Source organism: Vicugna pacos, chromosome 5 (assembly GCF_048564905.1).
Source record: "Vicugna pacos chromosome 5, VicPac4, whole genome shotgun sequence".
Lineage (NCBI taxonomy): Eukaryota > Metazoa > Chordata > Mammalia > Artiodactyla > Camelidae > Vicugna > Vicugna pacos.
The window spans coordinates 13,504,240-13,524,595 of NC_132991.1; the positions used below are offsets into that span (position 1 = coordinate 13,504,240).

General features: G+C 38.5%; 1 long non-coding RNA gene across 6 annotated transcripts in view; it reads left to right on the forward strand.

The window, feature by feature from the left end:
• Window positions 1-20,356, forward strand: part of LOC107033822 (uncharacterized) — a 51,080-nt gene that overhangs the window by 30,306 nt on the left and 418 nt on the right. The window contains exons 3-5 of one of the 6 annotated variants that reach the window (XR_012072515.1): window positions 4,676-4,760; window positions 17,993-18,067; window positions 19,228-19,308. This is a non-coding gene — a long non-coding RNA (uncharacterized lncRNA). Of the gene's footprint in view, window positions 1-4,675; window positions 4,761-8,802; window positions 8,914-17,992; window positions 19,816-20,356 lie in introns of those variants that run through there. The other 5 variants (XR_012072517.1, XR_012072516.1, XR_012072514.1 and 2 more) reach the window with 5 other exon arrangements.

Genomic DNA, 20,356 nt, shown 5'->3' on the forward strand with positions numbered 1-20,356 from the left:
GTCAAAGTTCAGTATAATTCTTGTGTCCCTCATGAAGTCTTTTTGATTAAAGAAGCTTGATGTTGACCACACCCAACCATCGTATCTCTCATATGTTTTCCAAACCATCTGTCAGTTAAATGTTTATAGGACACAGCAATTATCAAGAGCTAATCTTCTGTTTATGCTAGAAATATATTGATTGCTTTCTATACCTGACCAATAGTTGTCAAACTTTACCTATATAAACATTTTATTCCCAGGAAAACTTAGACATAAGTAGAAATAAAAGAAACTGAAAGCTTCACTTATTTCCACCCCCTCAAAACGATGCAACAAATGGTATGTCCTGAAACCAAGAGATAAACTATATTGGAAAAAGTGAAGTATCTTTTGGAAATCAGACCAACAGGTTGTAGCATCAGTGTGACTGCTAACTCCTGGTCAGGCTAAATGTGTCCAGGAAAGTTGGTCCAGGAAGGGCCTTGCCTTCTGTTGCAGGGGTTCTCAAACTTAAGTACATCAGAATCACCTGAGGGCTTGTTAAAATACTAAATTGCTGAGCTTCATCCCCACAGTTTCTGTTCAGTGGGTCTGTGGCAGGGCCTGAGAATTTGCATTCCTAGCAAGTTCCCAGGTGATGCTGATGCTTCTGGTCTGGAGACGACACTGAGAAACACTATTCTGGAGTGAAGACCCAACAGGCAGAAAGTATAGGATAGCTAGTTGTAGCTAAAAATCTGGAGGAATCTTTAAAAAAAAAATTATTACTCCCCTACAATAGACGGGCTCTTACGTGAAGAAGAGAGCTTTCCATGACTAGAAATAAGCAGACATTGGATGATCACTCATTGGGGATATTGTGAAAAATGATAGCTGCAGTAAGCAGTGCTATCTTGGGTCCAGTTCATGAAGGCAGGATTGCTTGGGGATGGGGGGCTTGCCTGGGCAGAGGGAGGGGGACATGAGGCTGTGCCAGGGCATGGCCATCAGGAAGAGAAGACAAGGCACTGAGTCAAATACACTTGGTATTACCTGGAAGAGGGTTTTAAATTTCACCAAAAATAAGTGAAAAATGAAAGAGTAACAAGGAGGAAAGAGTAGACTGGGGCTAGGGATAACCAGACTTGCTTCATTCTAGAAAAGATTATGTGGCTCATGAACAAAGTGTACGTAGATATGAAAAATCAAAGCAGAAGGAAGGGAAATATTTGAAGAAGGTAACCCACAAATGCTGGGCATCCCACAAAGTGGCCCTTTTGTACAACTCTGGTCAAATATTTTCAGATTGGGAGGAGAGGTATAAGATTGGATGGTTAAAAAGGGATCACTAAACAGAACAGAGTTGTACTGGAATTACTTTTCAGTCACCAAGGGGAAGCCTTTAACAACTCCAGATCTCAGAGTCCCAGTGAGTTTAGGGTTAGCAGTGGAGGGTCACAAGTAGTGGGAGGGGGACAGGAACCTGTCATTCCCAGGCATGTTCAGGTTTGGAATTCCCTAGCACCTGATGATCTCAGTCAACTTGAATGTTTAGTAGTTGCCCCTAAAGCTGTTCAACAACAGACTTGGAACTTGCAGGTATCAGTCCTTAAGCAATTCCATCTAGTCCTCTTGGCAGGGACAAATTTATTTTTACAGGAGGTCACTGGTGAACCAAAGTGTTTCCACTTTTATCTTTTCTGCATTGAGCTATAATTTGATACATAAAAAAATGTATTGATACATTAAAAACATTGTAAGACTTCTGCTTTTAAAACTAACTGTTTGAAAACAATTGGGTAGTCGTGGAAGAAAGATCAGCTTTTGAAGACATACATACCAGGATTTGAACCCCAGTCCTTATCAGTTATCTTACAGCAACCTTGAGTGAGTTTCTTAATCTCATGGAATCTTGCTTTCTTTATCAGTATATGGTGGAAAGGACGTCAAGCTGGGAGGTGATTGCAAATTCTTTGAGGTCTTTGTCATATTCCTAGTCCTTGGCACTTAGTTGCTCACAAAACATTTGCTGAATGAGCTAAAAATTTATATGTAAACTGTCTAGCATAACATCTACTTAATAAAAGGGAGTTAGTATTATTATTACTGCAAGCTTTTTTTTTTTTTTCCATCATGCTCAAATACCACATGAGCTTGCACTTCAGATTTCAGAAGATCATTTGAGGAGGTGTTGGGATTTGGGCAGGGTACAATTGAGTGGTAGCCAAAGGGGACTTTATTTTGACCTGTAACTTTTATAATTTTTGCAAGGAAAATATATTTGTGTATTATTCGTTCTATCAGAGAAAAAAATACAAAAATGTTCAAAGTAAACTAAAAACCTCCTTCACATCACTGCATGAATGGTCTGCCAGCCAGCATAGGGGTTTTTCTTTGATTTTTTGTTCATAATTCTGGACACACACACACACACACACACACACCCAGATGCCCAACTTTTCATCTAATTAACATATTTTCCTTTTCATTAAACAAGCTGCCTTGAACTGCATAACCCTTTTCTGCTGAAGAAATATGTACGTCTCAGGCAGCAGCTGCTTTACCCTTTGTCGTCTAAACCGCTTATCTTATCACGTTCAGAACAATTTACTTAAACCTTTTATCTTATCTCATGAAGGGCTCTGGTTACCACATCTCTTTTTCTCCATGGTGAACACACAGAATGTGGTGGTGTGTGCAGCCTGGGCAGAGAGTGGCCTCTTAGCCCTTTGTTGCTCCAAAGCTCCCCAAATAACAGCCATCTGTCCAACATTCTCTGGCTGGCTGGCCAGACCCTCCAGATTGGGCCTCACTTGACCTAGTGTTCTTTTCTAGCCACGTGGAGATGCCTCAGCTCCTCTAGTGGATGGTAAACTTTTGGGGAGTGGAGAATAAGCCTTCAAACTATTTATGATCTTCAGCCCAACAGTGCCTTTGTCTTCTAAGGAATGTTCCTATTGGACAAATGAAACTGAAATTTTCATCTTGTGTTAAGAAAAACAATTGGTTCAGTCACTACTTTTTATCTACAATAAATAGAACTTGTGGCTGAGAAGCAACTTCCCATTTTTGTAATAAGTAATTTCCAATTGTCTACTATTTTTCAAGGTTTTGGGCTTCCCTTGGTCATGTACTTACCCTGAGCTCTACATTGAATGTCCTTTGTTTTTCCTCATCTATTAATTTGGCTAAAGACATCTTCAACTTCTGCTCCTGCAGAATATGCTGATTTTGTGGTTTATTTTCCATGACAACTAAATCATTGGATGGGAGTATTTTATTGGAGAAACTTAAACATTTCATCTTCGCATCCAGAGAATTCTTTGTTTGTTTGTTTGTTTTTGATATTGCTTAGTAGAGACCACTGCCTTTGGGAAGACCTAGGTTTGAATCCTGGATCTGCCATTTAGTAGCTGTGTGGCTGTGGACCACTTATTTCACTTTTCTAAGCCTTATTTTTTAATTTATATTATTAAAAGATAAAAAACTGGCCATATGTCATGATTGCAAGGATTAACTGAGAAAATGATGTTAAAGACTTAGCTCAGTGGCCAGTCCACAGACAGTGCTTCTTAAATAGTGTCTATGATTATTACTGTGGTGGATACTGTAGACTTCATTCCTTTATCCGTCCGTTTATCTGGTTGTCGTAGCAAAGCCCTTCCCGGGCACTCTGGGAAAACAAAAATGATTGAGACATTCATTCTTCCTGCTTTTATAAAACATGTGTGTTTGGGTACGCTTCTCTTTCTATCTCTATATATTTAACTCTGCAAACCATAGTGATATAAGTTATAAGCACTGGCAGAATCCATACTTTTTTATGTTAATCGCATAACCAAACAGCCTTTATTAAATATTCTCAATACTTGATCCTCTGAGGAACTCAGAAGTACTATACGCAGCATTTCTTACAAGAAGTTTCTGTGGGGCTGTAGATACATATTTAACAAAGAAGGACTGTATATAATTGGATATCAAAGTACACAATGCGGACTACAGATCAGTGGTTCTCAGCCTGCTCCCAGCCAGGACACATGCCAGGGACTGTGATTCACGGGGACATACTCTGTCAATCATGGCTGTGCCGACATCTGCCCTGTGCCCTGTGACTCTCACACAACAGATTGAAAGAGTAAGTGTGGTGTCGAGATAGTTGACTCTGAATGCAATCTTTTTTAAATTTTGTTTAAGTTGATTATAAGAAAATTTCAGCACTTTCACTGCTCTTAGGTACAAGTGATTTGGCTGAGACTGAGAAACAGAGTCAGAAAAGAACCATAAAGTAAATGCCTGCAGGGAGTGAGGCGAGCTGAACCTGAGACCCCACAGGAAGCTGCTAGGGAAAGCTTCAGTGCACAGGGTCCATGTGCCTTCTAAACAGGGCTGCGCTCCGCTGGCTCCAGCGGGTCACAGGACCAATACTGCCAGCAACTCTGGTATCTCAAGAAACCCAGACATCTGGAATCTTATGTGAAATCTCTGGATTTTGATTCATTCAACTTAAAACAATATGAGACAAATCAAACATGTCTGCTATGTCCAAAACCTACAGGCTATCCATTTGTGACCAAACTTACAGACCAAACTTTTTTATTTTATACCTTAATCGGCAAAAATATGTTGAACGTGCAATTCAGAATATAATTTCTAAATTATATGCATGTACTCAAAGTGTATGAATTGAGTGTTACTGATGCCTTCTTTATCTTAGGCCAATGAAATGTTACCTTTACCCCAGTGGGGAGATTGCTGACTGGACTCTGGGTGCTGGAGAAGTTTAAGGTCTGAGGACCCAGGTAAGTGAAAAGTTACTTCTCTCTTGCTCTCTCACCCCTGACACCCAAGTTCCTAGTTCCCTTCCCCAAAGCAGCTACTGTAAATAGTTGGGAGGTGGTTTCCTGTATTTTTCACTATTAATTTATTCAGAAGAAATTTACTAATAGCTACTATGCACCAGGCCCTGTTTTGGCTACATGGGGGTAAATGCAATAAACAAAACAGACAAGTATGGCTTCCCTCCTGGGACTGTACATGCTGTTGGAGGAGACAGTTAAAAAACAACTAAACATTTAATATATAATTAAGTGTCAAATGGTGATAAGTGCTATGAAGAAAAATAAATCAGGGTAGACAATGATAAGAAAGTGGTGAGTGTTGATGGAGAGGACAGAGCAGGGACTAGGAGAGGTCCATCTGAGGAGCTGACATTTGAGCAGAGATCTGGGTGACAAGCCAGCCTCTATAACTGGAAAAAGCACTCTAGGCCAAGGGACCATGAGTTGCAGTAAGAACGAGCTAGAACAAGATGAGGGCAGGATCGGAACCAGATGACACTAGGCTGTGGAGCCCGGGTGAAGAGTCCAGTTTTATTCCACCTGATGGAAAAAAACAAGACAAAACGAAACAAAAACTTCAAGGGTTTTGAACAGAGGGAAGATGTCATTTGATTTTTCTTTTAAACTGGATGCTCGGAGCTATGCAGGGACTAGACTGAAGGATGGAGGCAGGAAGGCCAGTCAAGCAATGAGAAGGCTGCTGACCTAGAATAGGCAAGAGGTGATGGCTTTCCTAAGGTTGAGAGCAATGGAAGGGTGAGATGTGGTTGGAATCCGGATTTGTTTGGAAGGTAGAAGCAACGGCTTTCTGATGAATTATTCTGTGCATATATATACAAGCATATATTAATATTTTGCTGCTCCCTCCATTTTTAAAATTTAAGTAATAGCTTAGTACACAAACTGTTTTGCATTTTGCTTTTTGTTGCTTGATATTAAATTATTGCATATCAGTTTGGATTAAAGACACTGAACACTTTCTCTTCTGTCTTCTTTCTTTCTCTTTTTTTATTTGTACTTAAGTTAACGTGCACATAATTTTATTCTTGTATTATTTAATTTTAGCAGTGGGGGAGATAATTAGGTTTATTTATTTATTTTTAGAGGAGGTACTGGGGATTGAACCCAGGATCTCATGAATGCTAAGCATGCGCTCTACCACTTGAGCTACATCCTTCTCCAACATGCACATAATTTTAAAGACAAATATTTCTCTGTGACAGCAGGTCCTCGTCCCCTCATGTATCATTTCTTCCTTCCCAGAGACACCAGTTTTACCTCTTTCACCTGATTACTTTGGTATTTGTCTCCATGTTCCTACATAATAGTCTTACATTGTTGCTTCTTGATTTTCCAGTTTTAGATATGATCTCTTGATTTTTGCATGCAGCAGGAGGAGTGGAAGAGTCGACTCAGCTCTCGTTTATCCTTCCTACCTCACTACCTGTACCCACTTTTTGCACCCATTTTTCTCACAATTTGGTCAAATTATAATTTTCATTAGTTCGATATTTAGTGTTAACTGGCTGATTTATGATTAATTAAATACCAATAACCACTAAATCTATTGCAAATTATGGTTAGTTTTTATTTAGTGAACAATGTTCTGTTATCCTCAGAGTTAATAATGGCCTTTTTTCCCCTTTGCTTATGTTTATATGTATTTGTTATCTTTATATTTATCATGAATTCAACACCAAAATCTTTGACAGTTGTTTGAATCTTTCCTCAACATGTTCAGACACATCAGTTACATTTTACCTATCTCATCTTCTCAAGGACATTTTTCCTGGAACCTTCTAATAACCTCTGTGGTAGATAAAAATGGCCAATAATAGTTCCCTTTCTTGTAGCCATGCTCCCTTGCTCTGTAACTTTAGTATACTTTCCACTTTGATTCTGAACTTGACCACATGATTTGCTTTGGCCAATGAACTCTTAGCAAATCTGACACAGTAGAGGTTTAAGAAGTCCTTGTGCTTTGGGCTCTTGGAGTCCTACTGTCATGTGAAGAGCAAGTCTCACCTACCGGATAAGGAGAGAAACATAGCCTCATCATCCCAGTGGCCCCAGCAACTATCAAATCACCTGTCAGACATATGAGTGTGGCCATATGGAACCAGTCACCCCCAGCTCACCTGCTAACTGACTACAGATACATAAGTGATCCTAGCTGAGATCAACCAGAAGAACCGCTCAGGAAAATGTGAGCTAAACAGTTGTTTTAAGCCAATGCATTTTTGGGTTGATTTGTTATGCAGCACTAGATAGCTGATACAAGCTGCAACATGGATCGGTCCGCCCTGGGGTATAACTACCATCCTGGGACTCACTTCGCCACTGTCCTGGGGCTGACTTTTGCTTTTTTTCTATATTGGATCTCCTGTTTCCAGTAACCTACATCTTCTTCTTACTTAATTTCTTCCAATGACTTCCCAAGAAAGGGTATGTGAGAAATAAATTGTTTAATATCGTTCATGTCTGAAAATGTCTTAAAAAAAAAAAACTTCTCATATTTAAATGATTTGATTGGGTGTAGAATTCTAAGTTATTATTTTCCTTCAGAATTTTCAAAGCCTTTCTGCACTGCTTTGTAACTTCCAATACTCCTGTTCAGAAGCTAAAAATCTATGTTAGAGGTTGATGAGACCACCACTCAACATCTGAATTAAAAGAACAAAGCTGAACTTATTGCTTGTTTTAGTAGGGGAGAACTCTGCTGGTCAGGCACAGTCTCTCCAAGCAACCAGACTGCTAAGCATGTCTGACGTTATGGGAAGCACAGAGTTTAGGGATTAGTGGACTTTCAGAGGCTTTAGTGGGTTGCCATCATCTGCAGAATCACAGTTCCTTGGGTGTGTTTATTGGAGTGAGTCCATCCCTGATGGGCCAGTGGTCAGAAGTGAGTGTCTCATGCAGATTGGTTGGCTTGCAAAGGCATGTTCATCCAGGGGAGTTGCCTTTGATTGATTAAATGAGTTCAAAACCATTTTAATGGCCACTTGTTACCATGACAACAGAACAATCACCTTTACTTAAGTGTGGGGGAGCATTTTTATTCTCATTCATTGCTGATCTTATGTGTATGATCTGGATTTTTTTTCTTCTTCTTCTTTACAGTCTTGCAGAATCTTCTCCTTGCCCTAAATGTTTGAAATTTCATAATGCTGTTGTACTAGTGTGAGTCAGTTTTCACTTGATAAATGTCTCAATTTGGAAACTCAGATCATTAACCAGCTCCCGCCTCCATTTTCTCTGTTTTCTTTCTCTTTACTTTTTATGCTAATTTTCCATGATCAATTTTTAATTGTCTTAGTTTTTTAATCTTCTATTTTCCTTCTTCTTTTCTTTTTGCTGGTAAAGTTTCTCAGCTTTATATTTTAATCTTTCTATCAAAGATTTTTGTTTCTGCTATTGTATTTCATTTCCAAGACTTTCTTTACGTTTTTGGAACATTCTGTTTATTTACTTGTTTGTTTATTTGGGGCTAGAATTCTGTTCTTGTTTCTTACTTGTAGTCATTCTCTTTGTGATGTTTTTGACTTTTTTTAACATTTTTTATTGATTTATAATCATTTTGCAATGTTGTGTCAAATTCTAGTGTAGAGCACAATTTTTCAAATATACATGAACATATATATATTCATTGTCACATTCCTTTCTCTGTGAGCTACCATAAGATCTTGTATATCTTTCCCTGTGCTATACAGTATAGTCTTGTTTATCTATTCTACAATTTTGAAATCCCAGTCTATCTCTTCCCACTCCCCACCCCCTTGGCAACCACAAGTCTGTATTCTATGTCTATGAGTCTGTTTCTGTCCTGTATTTATGCTTTGTTTGTTTGTTTGTTTGTTTTTTAGATTCCACATATGAGCGATCTCATATGGTATTTTTCTTTCTCTTTCTGGCTTACTTCACTTAGAATGACATTCTCCAGGACATTTGTTTTATCTATATTTCTTCAGCATTGCTTTTTTTGTCTTTATCTTCTGTCTTCCAGGTTAACTTTCCTCAGATATCTCATACATCGTCTGTATCTGACAGCATTTAAGAGTGAGATACTAAGTACTGACTGGAAGCTCTGAGGGTGTGAGACATGGGCTGGTCTGATGTGAGTTTGACTATATGAACATTAGGGTGGGCTGTGTAATGAGGAAACTTTCAATGTCAGTATTTTTCCAATGTCACATTTTTCTTCATGGACTAGCCATATTTCCCAGAAAAGACTCATTCAGTGTTCCACCAGGAGGGTGAAGGTCTAGCTTTCAGTGTCCTGGACTCAGAACTGAGAAAGATGGATTTGGCATGTTAGGTCTCCAAAGATAATATGGGTACATTCATTTGTCCCCCAGTTGTTAGCACAGCTCCATCACCCTCAACAGCATGGATATTCTTCCGTTCAGACCATCTATTTTACTTCCTTCTGAAAATATACCATCACTCTTTGCTGGTTAAAGAAGGGGCAGTTTCTGGGATGGTGCATGGATCTGGGAAGGAGTCTAGATCCAGTTCATCTTAAAACAGACTTCCTAACAATTGTCCTTATTAAGTCTATGTTCTTTTTATCCTCACTTCCTCAAGGACCTGCTGCCATTAGTTTCTAAATCTTTGATTTTCTATAAATCAGATTAGTTTTCTCTACTGCTTGATTGGATTCAACTTTCTCAGCTCTGCTTATTCTGTCACTATGTGTGTTCATCTGCTTTCCAGCTTCCAAAACGACCTCTGGTTTTCTCCATTTATTGAGTTTAAGCCTTAAAATATCCCTTCATTTGTTGTATTATTGGGGGTTTCAGGAAGGTAAGAAGGTAGAAATGTGTGTTAAATCTCCTATCTTTACACAGAACTTGATTTTTATTTTCTATTTATGTCAAATGTCTTAATGACTTTGTAATTAAATCTAGCTTATAATTTATGTGTGATTGATCTAAGTTGTTTTATGAAAGATGGCTCCAATTACAATAGGCTTAAAGCAATGCCCTCCTTCTTAACACTGCAAAAACAAAAAAGTAATTTGACACTAACCCAGTAAAGGGGGACACATAATTATAAACCAATATTAATATGCCTGGGAATATTCTTTCCACTCATTTGTGTGTCCTTGCTAAAATGCAGATTGTATAACAACCTTAATGAGAAAATTCCTAAGCCTGTGCAAACTTGTGGGAGAGATGTGGTCATGCATAATCTCCCACTAAAACCTGGCAAGGCAGTGCATACTGTGGAATTCATAATTTCCACTTTCATTCCACACAGTAGCTCGAAGCTAGAAACTTACGTGCTCCTGAATCTTCGTCATCGTATTATTCACTTCTTCCTGTTGCACCAAAAGTTAAATACAGGCTTCTCAACAAGCTGTCACTCAGGTAATCTATTTCCTGATCATCTGATAAATCACACACAAAGTAAGTTAGTGTTGCTCTGTTCATTGCAGTCATTTTTTTCCAGAGTTCTGCTCTTCTGCAGCCTTTTGGGGATGACTGGCTTCCTCACCACAACCAAGCCAGACAATAGCACCCTGCAACACTGAGAAATAAAAATATACAGAAAGTACATGTGGGCAGTCGTGCCGTTACTCCCTGTCCCTCTGAAGTGGCTCCTTCTTCTCTCCTGAAACCATGATCCACTCTCCCTTCCTTAGGAAAATCTTCCCTTGATTCTGTCACCTCTTGTAAGTTGCCTTTGACCTTCCAGTGGCCTTTTCTCCGCTTCCATCCTGTTTGTTCCCTAAGCACTATTTGCTGAGATCACTCAGCCCCTCTTTATTGAAAAATAATTTAACAGAACAACTCAGACATAATGAGTGTCAGTAGGAAATCTTGATTTCCCACCTCAAACCCAAATCTTAACTCCTTTAGCTATATCCTAATTGGTAATAATAAAAGCTTATGTAGAAGAGTTATTTAGCTATGGTCCTAAGTACTTTATGTATATTAACTTTTTTCACCATCACAATAACCTATGAAATAGAATCTATCATTATATCCATTTTTATAAGTAAGAAAACTGAGTCCAGAGAGTTTATGTAATTTGCTCATGGAAAAACCCTGGTCAGTGGCTGTCCATAGGTGTGGACCATACCACCACACGTCCAGTTACCCAAGCCAGAAACCTAGGAATCAGCATTAACTTCCTTTCTCCCTTTCTCTCTACATCCTTCCCATCTTGGGCCAGGCTACCATCGTTTCTCACCTGGACCAGTGAACCAGCCTTCCAGCTATTTCCTTTCATGTTCCTTGTAGATTATTTTTCATTCAGCTAGCATGTGAATTTGATAAATCCGCAATCATCAGGAGAGATTTTTTTTAACAAATTTCTTTCAAAAACTGACTTCATGACATCAAAAATAGTTGTCTGGATCAAGATGTATCTTTATTGTGTGGACAACACAACTGATATACCAAGTCTGATGGATGTGTGTGGAGCTCTGCCCACTTGCAAGACAAGGAATCCACATTCTTTACAACAGCACTTGGAACATTTACAAAACCTATGTCCTGGACCACAAAGTGAGTTTCAGTAAATACCAAATAATTACCGTCAAATAGGCTACAGTCTTTGATCACAGTATAATAAACTTACAAATAAGTAACAAAGACATAGTCACCTCCTCTGGACTGTTTTTCCCTTTACGCTCCCCTTTGTAAAAGGGAACCACAATTCCCAGGCTCCATTTGGCTCTGGCATCCAGGTGGGCTCTGACAATGGGAGATGCTGGCAGCATGGGCCTTAGATTAGGAAGCAGACAGGGGAAAGGCAGGATGCTTCCCTCTTCCTGTGGATTGCCTCCCTTGGCTCCCAGCTTCTGTTGGGCCCTCCCCACTTTGGCTCTGACTCACTTCAGATGGGTCCAGCTTTAAGCTAAGTTAAAGCCACCTCCTCCTATTGTTCCTGAAGACCTAGAAGTGCTCATCTCTGATTGCCTCAGTGTCCCCAATTTGCTTCTCAGTCTGTGGCCCCCACAGAATCAGTTCTCTGTATTAAATTCCTCTCCAGTCAAATCCATATATGTGTTATCTGTATCTATCTATATCATGACCAATATAATCCCATATATTTAGCAGTTACATCTGAATAATTCATGGGCTAATATTTAGAAAAATGAGGAACAACACAAACCACATATCAACATTTTGAAGATGTAGGTAAAGTATTAACTTACAGGGAAATTTGTATCTCAAAAAGCAAGATGGGGAGTGGACCCTCCTCCAAGTTTGGCTAACTTGCTTGCTTGTTTGTGCTGTATTCACCACTCTGTTTGGGTTTGTTTGTTCGTTTCTTTGTTTGTTTTATTGAAACCACTCTATTTGTTTTAACACCTTTCCTTTCTTTCACGAATTCTGTATAATTCCTCAATTTTCAAAGCATCTGTAGCTCTGTTAAAAACCTCTGCTGATACTACGCGATTGGCCTTGGAAACACTACTTTCATCCCCCAGGCCTGCCTTAGGCATTAACTTGATGCTGGTTATTATACTTTGAAATTTATATCTTTCTCTTGTCCTGCCTTCTCTCCTGAACTCCATTCCCATGCTTACAGTTGTGTATTGGACATACTTGACATTTTCAGAACATCAAATTTAGCATGGCTAAAGCTAAATGCATCATCCTGCTCCCCACCCTCTAGAATCTGCTGTTCTTAATCCTCTGCCTGACCCTGTCATCCATCCTTGAAAACTCAGATACCTTCAAGGCAGGGACAGCATTTCTTTCATAGTGGTGGCTTTTGTTTCAAGCACAGAGCCTAATGTGTGACAAGTATGCAGTTAATATATTTTGAATCCTCAAAAGACTCTACTTTCTTTCTAATTCCAAGTCCCTATGTCTTATAGTTCTCTGGTTCCCTCTCAGATCCATTCTCTTCTTTCTGTTTTCCTTGTGACTAGTCCTCTTGACCACTCTCCTTGAGAGAGGCAGCAGGATAGGCTGAAACTCTGACAGTTAAATTATAGCTAATCTCATAATAGTGTTCAACAAAAACCATGTTAAAAGCAAAATGCTTCTTAGCTAGAAGAGCAAGACCTGACTGCAAGATCCTTAATGCCGTTAACATAATCGAGAAGGAATGTGTTGATCCGGTGGGGAGCTGGTATGTGGAAAAGACTGTGAAGGCTAACAGTGCCAGCAGAACCTAGTCAGGCTCTGTTAAGGAGACCTCCCTGTCCCAGGGACTCAGCCTCCTTCAGTGGGGCGATTTTTTGTCGTTATTGGGTTTAACTTCTCTAGAACCAAACCTAATGAACCCCTACATTTCTGGCAGTCCCACAGCTATTCCTTCAATTAGCCAGGCTCAGAACATAAAACTCACGTCTCTCTCCTACTCCCCTCCATTCCTCACATCTACTTGATTGATCCTTTTTCATTCTTACTCTCTTCCTGTTTTACTCCTCCCTCCTCTCTGCCACCCATAATTTATCAGGTGCTCATTAAAACACACCTAGACTTGTCTTTAATTAGATCTCTTTGCTTCTTTCCACCTCTCCCCCCACCGAGAGTCCTGCCCATGGCACCAGATTCCTCATCCATGTAATTCCTTTCCTTGTGTAATGACAAAAGACCCAGGAGCACACAAGATTCCCAGCAGCCTTTCCGTCCTGGTATTTCAAATAGGCACTGCCGTCCTCAGCAAACCCAGGGTTCCCCTCTGCTGTGGGTCTGAGGCGGGTGGAGTTCTCTACCCTCCCCTGACCAGATGGTGCTTATGCCTCCCCCCACCCCCACCTTTACACTCACGGTGCCCAGTCAGAGCCACACTACAGAGCCCCATTACCTCCTTAAAAAGTTTGCTGATATTTCTGGCTGACACTGATTCGTTCCTTCTCTGGCCTTCTATAGGCCCAAGGACATTTAGGTAAGATGGGTGTACCATGAAGCTAACGAGGCTTACATTTGAGGACCGCCTTACTTGGACAGCCCACTCCAAGACTGTATACCTCATTTTTATTTGTAATTGTGTATTTTTTCCTTAAAGAAGATCTTCCAAGTTGTAAAAGCCTCAGGTCCTACATAATCTGGAATTTAGGTAGTTAATCATATTCTTTTGAAGTATTTTGTTTCCCCAACTTGGTCTGAGCTTCTCGCTACACAATGTTGTATAATGTATAGTATGGTGGTTAAAAGGGTCAAAGGGGGCATTGGTGGAGACCCCCAGACCTACATCCAAAAATTACCTCTGCCATTTCCTAGCTATGTGGCATGTTTTATTTCTTAACTTGATTGAGCCTCAGTTTCTTTATCTGTTAAGTGGGAATGTTTATAGTGAGGGCTGCATCATGACTTTCTAAGGCCTAAGGCACTTTTGCCCTCATGAGACACTTACTCCATTAAAAAAATTATAAGCTGAATTGCTTTGCTGTACACCTTGAAGCTAGCATTGTAAATTGACTACACTTAAAGAATAAAAAAATTTTTGTAAAAAGAAAATTATATTTTATGGCTGTGTGAGTATGAAGACTAACATCCTGGGAAGAGCATCTTCCTTTGTTTTCCCTTCTGATTCTAAAAGAAGCTATAACATGTTCATGGACCCCTAAAAGTATCATGGACCCTAGGCACTGAACATAGTGAGCATAGTGGATAAGTTGATCCTGATTATGGTCTCCATGCAGTAGAAGTCTGGTAAAGAATAAATGAGACAATGCATGTAAAGCATTTAGTAAAGTGCCTGACATGTATTAGGTGCTCAATAGATGTTAGCCATTCTTATTTTTGTTATTATCACATTCCTCTTTTGTGTCCTTCACCGAGAGTAACAGAATATAAATGCTTACTAATTTCACTAGTGCAGATTTTACAGTAAGCTGTCTGTAGTGTTAAAAGATAAAGCGAGGCATGTTAAAACCTTAAAGAGTTTATTTGAGCAAAAATCAACTGGAGTCAGCCAGAAGTGGTTAGGGGCTCAGGGAAAGTCTTTGATAGAGAAAAGGCAGAAATGAAGCAAGGAAATGATTTGATTGGCTATAGCGTAAGCGATTGCCTTATTTGAGAAAACCTAATTGGCTGTTTGTGATGGGTTGTCCTTAGGTTTTGATTTATTCACCTTGAGGCATTTCAGGCTTGGGTTTTGGTTTGCTGACATAGGCAACTAAGATATTAAAGCCACCTCAGTCTAATGACCTCCTGGTTTAATTAACTTATAGTAGCAATAAGAGTTGAGAAATAGAAATATCCCTTTTATTGTGTGTTTAATATATAATATCAATTAACAGATTTATTATGTGTTTGCTTATGTTTCCAGACTTGATGCACACCCTTTATTTACAAAAAGTTACTCCTTGCCAAGAATGTGCTCAGATACCTTCAACTTGAATTTCCCAGTGGAGACTCTTAAACACCAAGTTCTCAGACTCCACCCAAGAGATTCTAGCTCAGTAGCTCTGGAAGAGGATATGAAAATAAGTATTTAAAAACAATCTCACTCCCACGATGATTTTGAAGAGCAGCTAGATTTGTTGGAAACCATCACTATCATAGGCAGGACAGTAGAGAATAGTGGTGGCTAAAAGAATGGCATGTGGGGCTATAGCTAACCCCCTCCCAAACTCTGTAGCCCCCACTCCCCAATCACTGCAAATAAAAACAGTGTGCCTGTTATGTAAATTCAGCTGCAAGACACTCTCTTCCCAACCAGATTGCATCTTTAAGCCTCCTTAGTAAAGTAATTCTGGAGTCATCAGCAGAAGAGAGATAATCTTGGTGACAAAATAAAATTATAATGGATTAACCACAGTTCAGGCATACAAAAATGGAATCAGGCCAACATTAAGGATCTGATCTGAGACATGTCTCTGCACCAATGAGAACTTGACCTTTCTTTGAACCGTACCAGACCCAAGGACACTACCAGCAGTATTCAGAACAACACTTGCCAGCTGCAACCTTATGGTCTTAAAGGCTCCTCTTGTAACTATGCAACCCTTTCGGACCCCAAACAGTCCTTACTTAACAAGTAACCTTACTTCCTGCCAGCTCCAATTATAATTCTTGATAAACCACTCATGTCACTAACCGTAACTTTCAGTTTTTGCCTTTATAATTCTCCCCCACTTTGTAATCCAGCAGAACACAATTTAAGTGCTTCTTGGATCTGTGCCTCCCGGGTTGCAGTCCTAATGAGCCCCAAATTAGCACCTTTTTATTTCAATCAGGTCTCTATTTCTGAAATTTTGGTTAACATCCCTTATAGTAGCTTTCAAGGAAATTCCAGGATAGATGTACATATAATGCCAGGAGAGCACACTTTAAGGACTAAGTACTGTAGGCATTGAGCATTCATTTAGAGGAGGAAGCAGTCACTCTAGGCTGAGTTGTTGGGAGAAGCCTTATAGTAAGGAGTGATTTGAGCCGAATCATAGAAGGTAAACCTAGGATGTGTCATGGTCCGGGAAAGGACACTGGACTGAGGATAAGGGATCTAGGAATAACACTGGCTTTGCCATTCACTAGCTGGGTGTTTTTAAAAATGAAGACATAGAAAAATATAACCCTGTCAACATCTATTCTAAACAAAAGAAATCTGATGTAAGTATTAACATTTGCAAAAATATGATTTAAGGCAAAAAACATTATTAACAATAAAGAGGGATATAACATTATGATAAAGAACAGTCTTCCAGGAGGATAGAATCATCATGTACTTGTAGGTACCACCCACTGCACCTCCCCCCCCCAAAAAAAACCAGCTTTGAAATACATTAATACTCAAACTGGGAGAATTTTTGTTGTTTTTTTCCAGTACTTTATTTATTTAATTCTTTTTTTTTTATTAAAGTGTAGTCAATTTACAATGTTAGTTTCAGGTATACAGCAAAGTGATTCAGTTCTATATATATATATGCATATTTTTTTCAGATTATCTTCCATTATAAGATAAGCTCATTATAAGAAATTGAACATAGCTCCCTGTGCTATACAGTAAGTCTCACATTGGGAGAATTTAACATATCTCTATTGGATAATCATGGGTCAAGCATTTAAAACATTAATAGGGATAAAGAATAATTGATTTGAACAACAAGAAAAGGGAACTGAGGGGGAAAGGGTATATATAGCTCAAGTGGTAGAACACATTCTTAGCATGCACGAGGTCCTGGGTTCAGTTCCTAGTACCTCCTCTAAAATTAAATTAATAAATAAACCTAATTACCTCCCCCTCAAAAAAAATTTGTTTTAAATGAAAAAAAGAAGGGGAAGCTGAAGCACAGAACTGTGAAATAACTTGCCCAAGATCACATAGCTAGTAAGAGGCAGAGCCAAGATTCAAACCCAGGAAACCTTCTATTGCCAGCCTGCAGCTGAAGTAGCATTATAAAAATGTATTTACATAAAAATATTAAAAATAGGTCAGTTAAGCATTCAATATTCTACTCAGCAAGAAAGAATAAATCCCAAAAAGAACAAATCAGCAAAAATGGCCAGTATCAAAAGCTAGTTCTTTGAAAGGCCTTATGAAATAGATTTCTTAAAATACTGACAGAAAAACTCAACAGAGAATGAAAATACAAGAGAGAAATAGACAAAGAGATGAGCCAAACAGGGCATAACTAGAGAAATAACAAAGATTTTTTAAATTATAAATGAAAAGTGTAAAAAACTTTTTGCCAATAAGTTTGAAAACTTTAAAGTGTATTGTTTTTTAGAAAACAAAACTAACAAAATTGCTGAAAAATAACCCAATTAAACAATACCCAGTAAAGAAATGGAGAGTAGTCAGGACAACTCTCCCAACCCTCCTCTCTCCCCTTACAAAAAGAGAAGGTACAGACGATTTTAACAAGCCTTTAAAGAAACAATAATCCAGAGTTTTTAGGAGAAAGAGGAGAGGAGGAAAAGCCGTAAACTTTATTTTATGAAGATGTAATTACCTTGACACCAACATGGGACAAGGACAATACAAGAAAGGGAAATAAAAGATGAAATTTTTCTAAGTAAAATATTAACCAACAAGCCTATAGTCTGAGCCCTGGTGGAATCTATTTGCCATGTGTAAGCAGAGAGAAGGCAGAGGAAATCTTAACCCAGTGAAACGGCTGGGTCCTCCTCACTGAGCAGTTTCCCTGATTATGAAGAATGAGGCCTCCCCCAACATGCAAGGATAATTTTTTCAATTGGATCATTCTATGACGTGAGGAAATGAGTTCTTATTTCCCAGTGCCATTGCCACTGATGATTTGCTGTTCTTCTTGTTCCTAGGTAGGAGGGAATATGCCCGAGACAGTGGTCACCGTTATAACCTCACCAGGATCCTGCACATTCATTACTATACAGGTAATCTAACATTAGATTACCTGCAGCTACAAGAATTCTCCAGGCTCCCTCTACAGCAAACCTTCAACTAGACTAGCTGTTGCACGACAGGACTGCTTTTGGTTTCAGCTGCTTTTGTTCCTCCTCTTTGGACTCGTGCCTTGTAATTTCTGTTTTTATAGTCAACACTTGGCTAAATAGTGGATTCACAAAAAGTACCTTCAGAGTGTCCTTTATAAAAATCTTTTTTTGTTTTAATGAATTAATTAATTTAGTCTTCTCTATGCTGTGGATAAAAAGGCTCTTTGTATCAGAGAGATGGTACTTAATGTGTTTCAATTTTTCCTGATTGTCAACAAGAATCCGGTTGGTAAGAGTTTTAAGAGCCAATTTATTTGCTATAATATATATAATTATACAATTTGCTATTTGCATGTAGAAGACAGCATTGACTATTCATTAGAAATAAGGGCTTTGGAGTCAAAAAGGTGGGATTCAAAATCTTGGTTCTAGTAGAAAACAGTCTGGAAATAAACACACCCAGTTGTTAATAGAGGTTACGGTGTAGGGTGGGCACTCCACTTTTACTTTCCCCCCTTCTGGATTGTTTCAGTGAGCATGTACAACTTTTGTCACTTGAAAGGAAGAGAAGGGAAGGAAAGAGGAAGAGGCAGAGAACAAATCCTGTGACCTGAGGCAAACAATTCTGCCTCTCCATACCACAGTTCACCTATGCATAATATGGAGAATGTTGAAGGATTATGGTGAGGAATACACGAGGCCATGCATGTAAAGCACTTTGCACTTCACTTGGCACAAATTCAGTGTCCAGGAAGTGTTAGCTATTTCCACCAGGCAAAGTGCTTAACTCAGTATCTGGCACGTATGAAGTGTTCGAAAAATGCTAAGTAGTCAAACAAACAAAAAATGGCAGGTATTCTTTTTTCTTACAGTTTTACTGAGATATAATTGACATACAGTACTATATACGTGTAAGGTATACAGCATAACGATTTGAGTTACATACACCATGAAATGATTACCACAAGTCTGGTGAATATCCATCATCTCATATAGAAACAAAATTAAAGAAAGAGAAAAAAATTTTCCTTGTTACTGTCTTAACAACCTTCATGTATGAGGGTTAATTATATTTATCATGTTGTACATTGCATCCCTAGTGCTTACTTACCGTATAACTGGAAGTTTATACCTTTTGACTGCCTTCATCCAGTTCCTTCTCCCGCCACTTCACGCCTCTGGTAACCACAAATCTGATCTCTTTTTCTATAAGTTTTTTTCTATTTGAAGTGAAATTGACCTGCAACACTATTTTATTTCCTGGTGCATAACGTAGTGATTCGATATTTGTATACATTTTCAAAATGATCACCATAAGTCTAGTTACCTTCTGTCATCATACAAAGATACTATGTAATTATTGACTGTATTCCCCACAATGTTCATTTCATCCCTGTGACTCATTTTGTGACAGGAAGTTTGTGCTCTTAATATCCCTTACCTCTTTCTCTGCTCCCCACAAATGGTACGTATTCTTACTAACTGTATTTTTAAAATTTATTTTACTTATTTTTTTTTTTATTCCTGGAAAGTTTTTCCTGTATTTTGCTTTGAGTACTTTGCAGTTGGTTCTTTGTTTTAAGGAAAAGATAAGCCCAGATTGAAGGACAGTCTTCAGAATAACTGGCCTAGACACTTCAAAAATGTTAAAGTCATGAAAATAAAGAAAGATTGAGAAACTATTAATACTAATGTTCTGATATTGATAATTGAATATTCATTAATATCTGAAACAATGTTAAAATAATTAATTACTAAATGTAAATAATGTAGAAACACAGTGATTCATCGCTAATAGGATGTAAATTGATATGACTTCCCTGAAGGATAATTTGGCCAAACCTTTCAAAAGCAGAAATGCAATTATCGCTTGATCCAGAAATTCCATTCTAAGAAATTATCCTATGAAGATGCTTCCATTTGTGTGAAATGATACGAATAACATGGTATATTCATTGTATGAGCAAACTTTGGAAACAGAATAGTAGACCATCCGTAATGGGATGCTTAAGTAAATTATGATATACAATAGAGTAAAATGAACTTATCACAGCTTTAAATGTACTATTCTAGAAGGAAACCCAAGAGAAGGTCAGTTAAGAGAATAAGGCAAAGTATAGAACATTGGGCAGAATATGCCCCCATTCGTTATGTGGAGAAAATGTATGTGTGTATGCAAGTATATGTATTGATTTTATATGCATCTATTTATATCTTATATGTAAATAT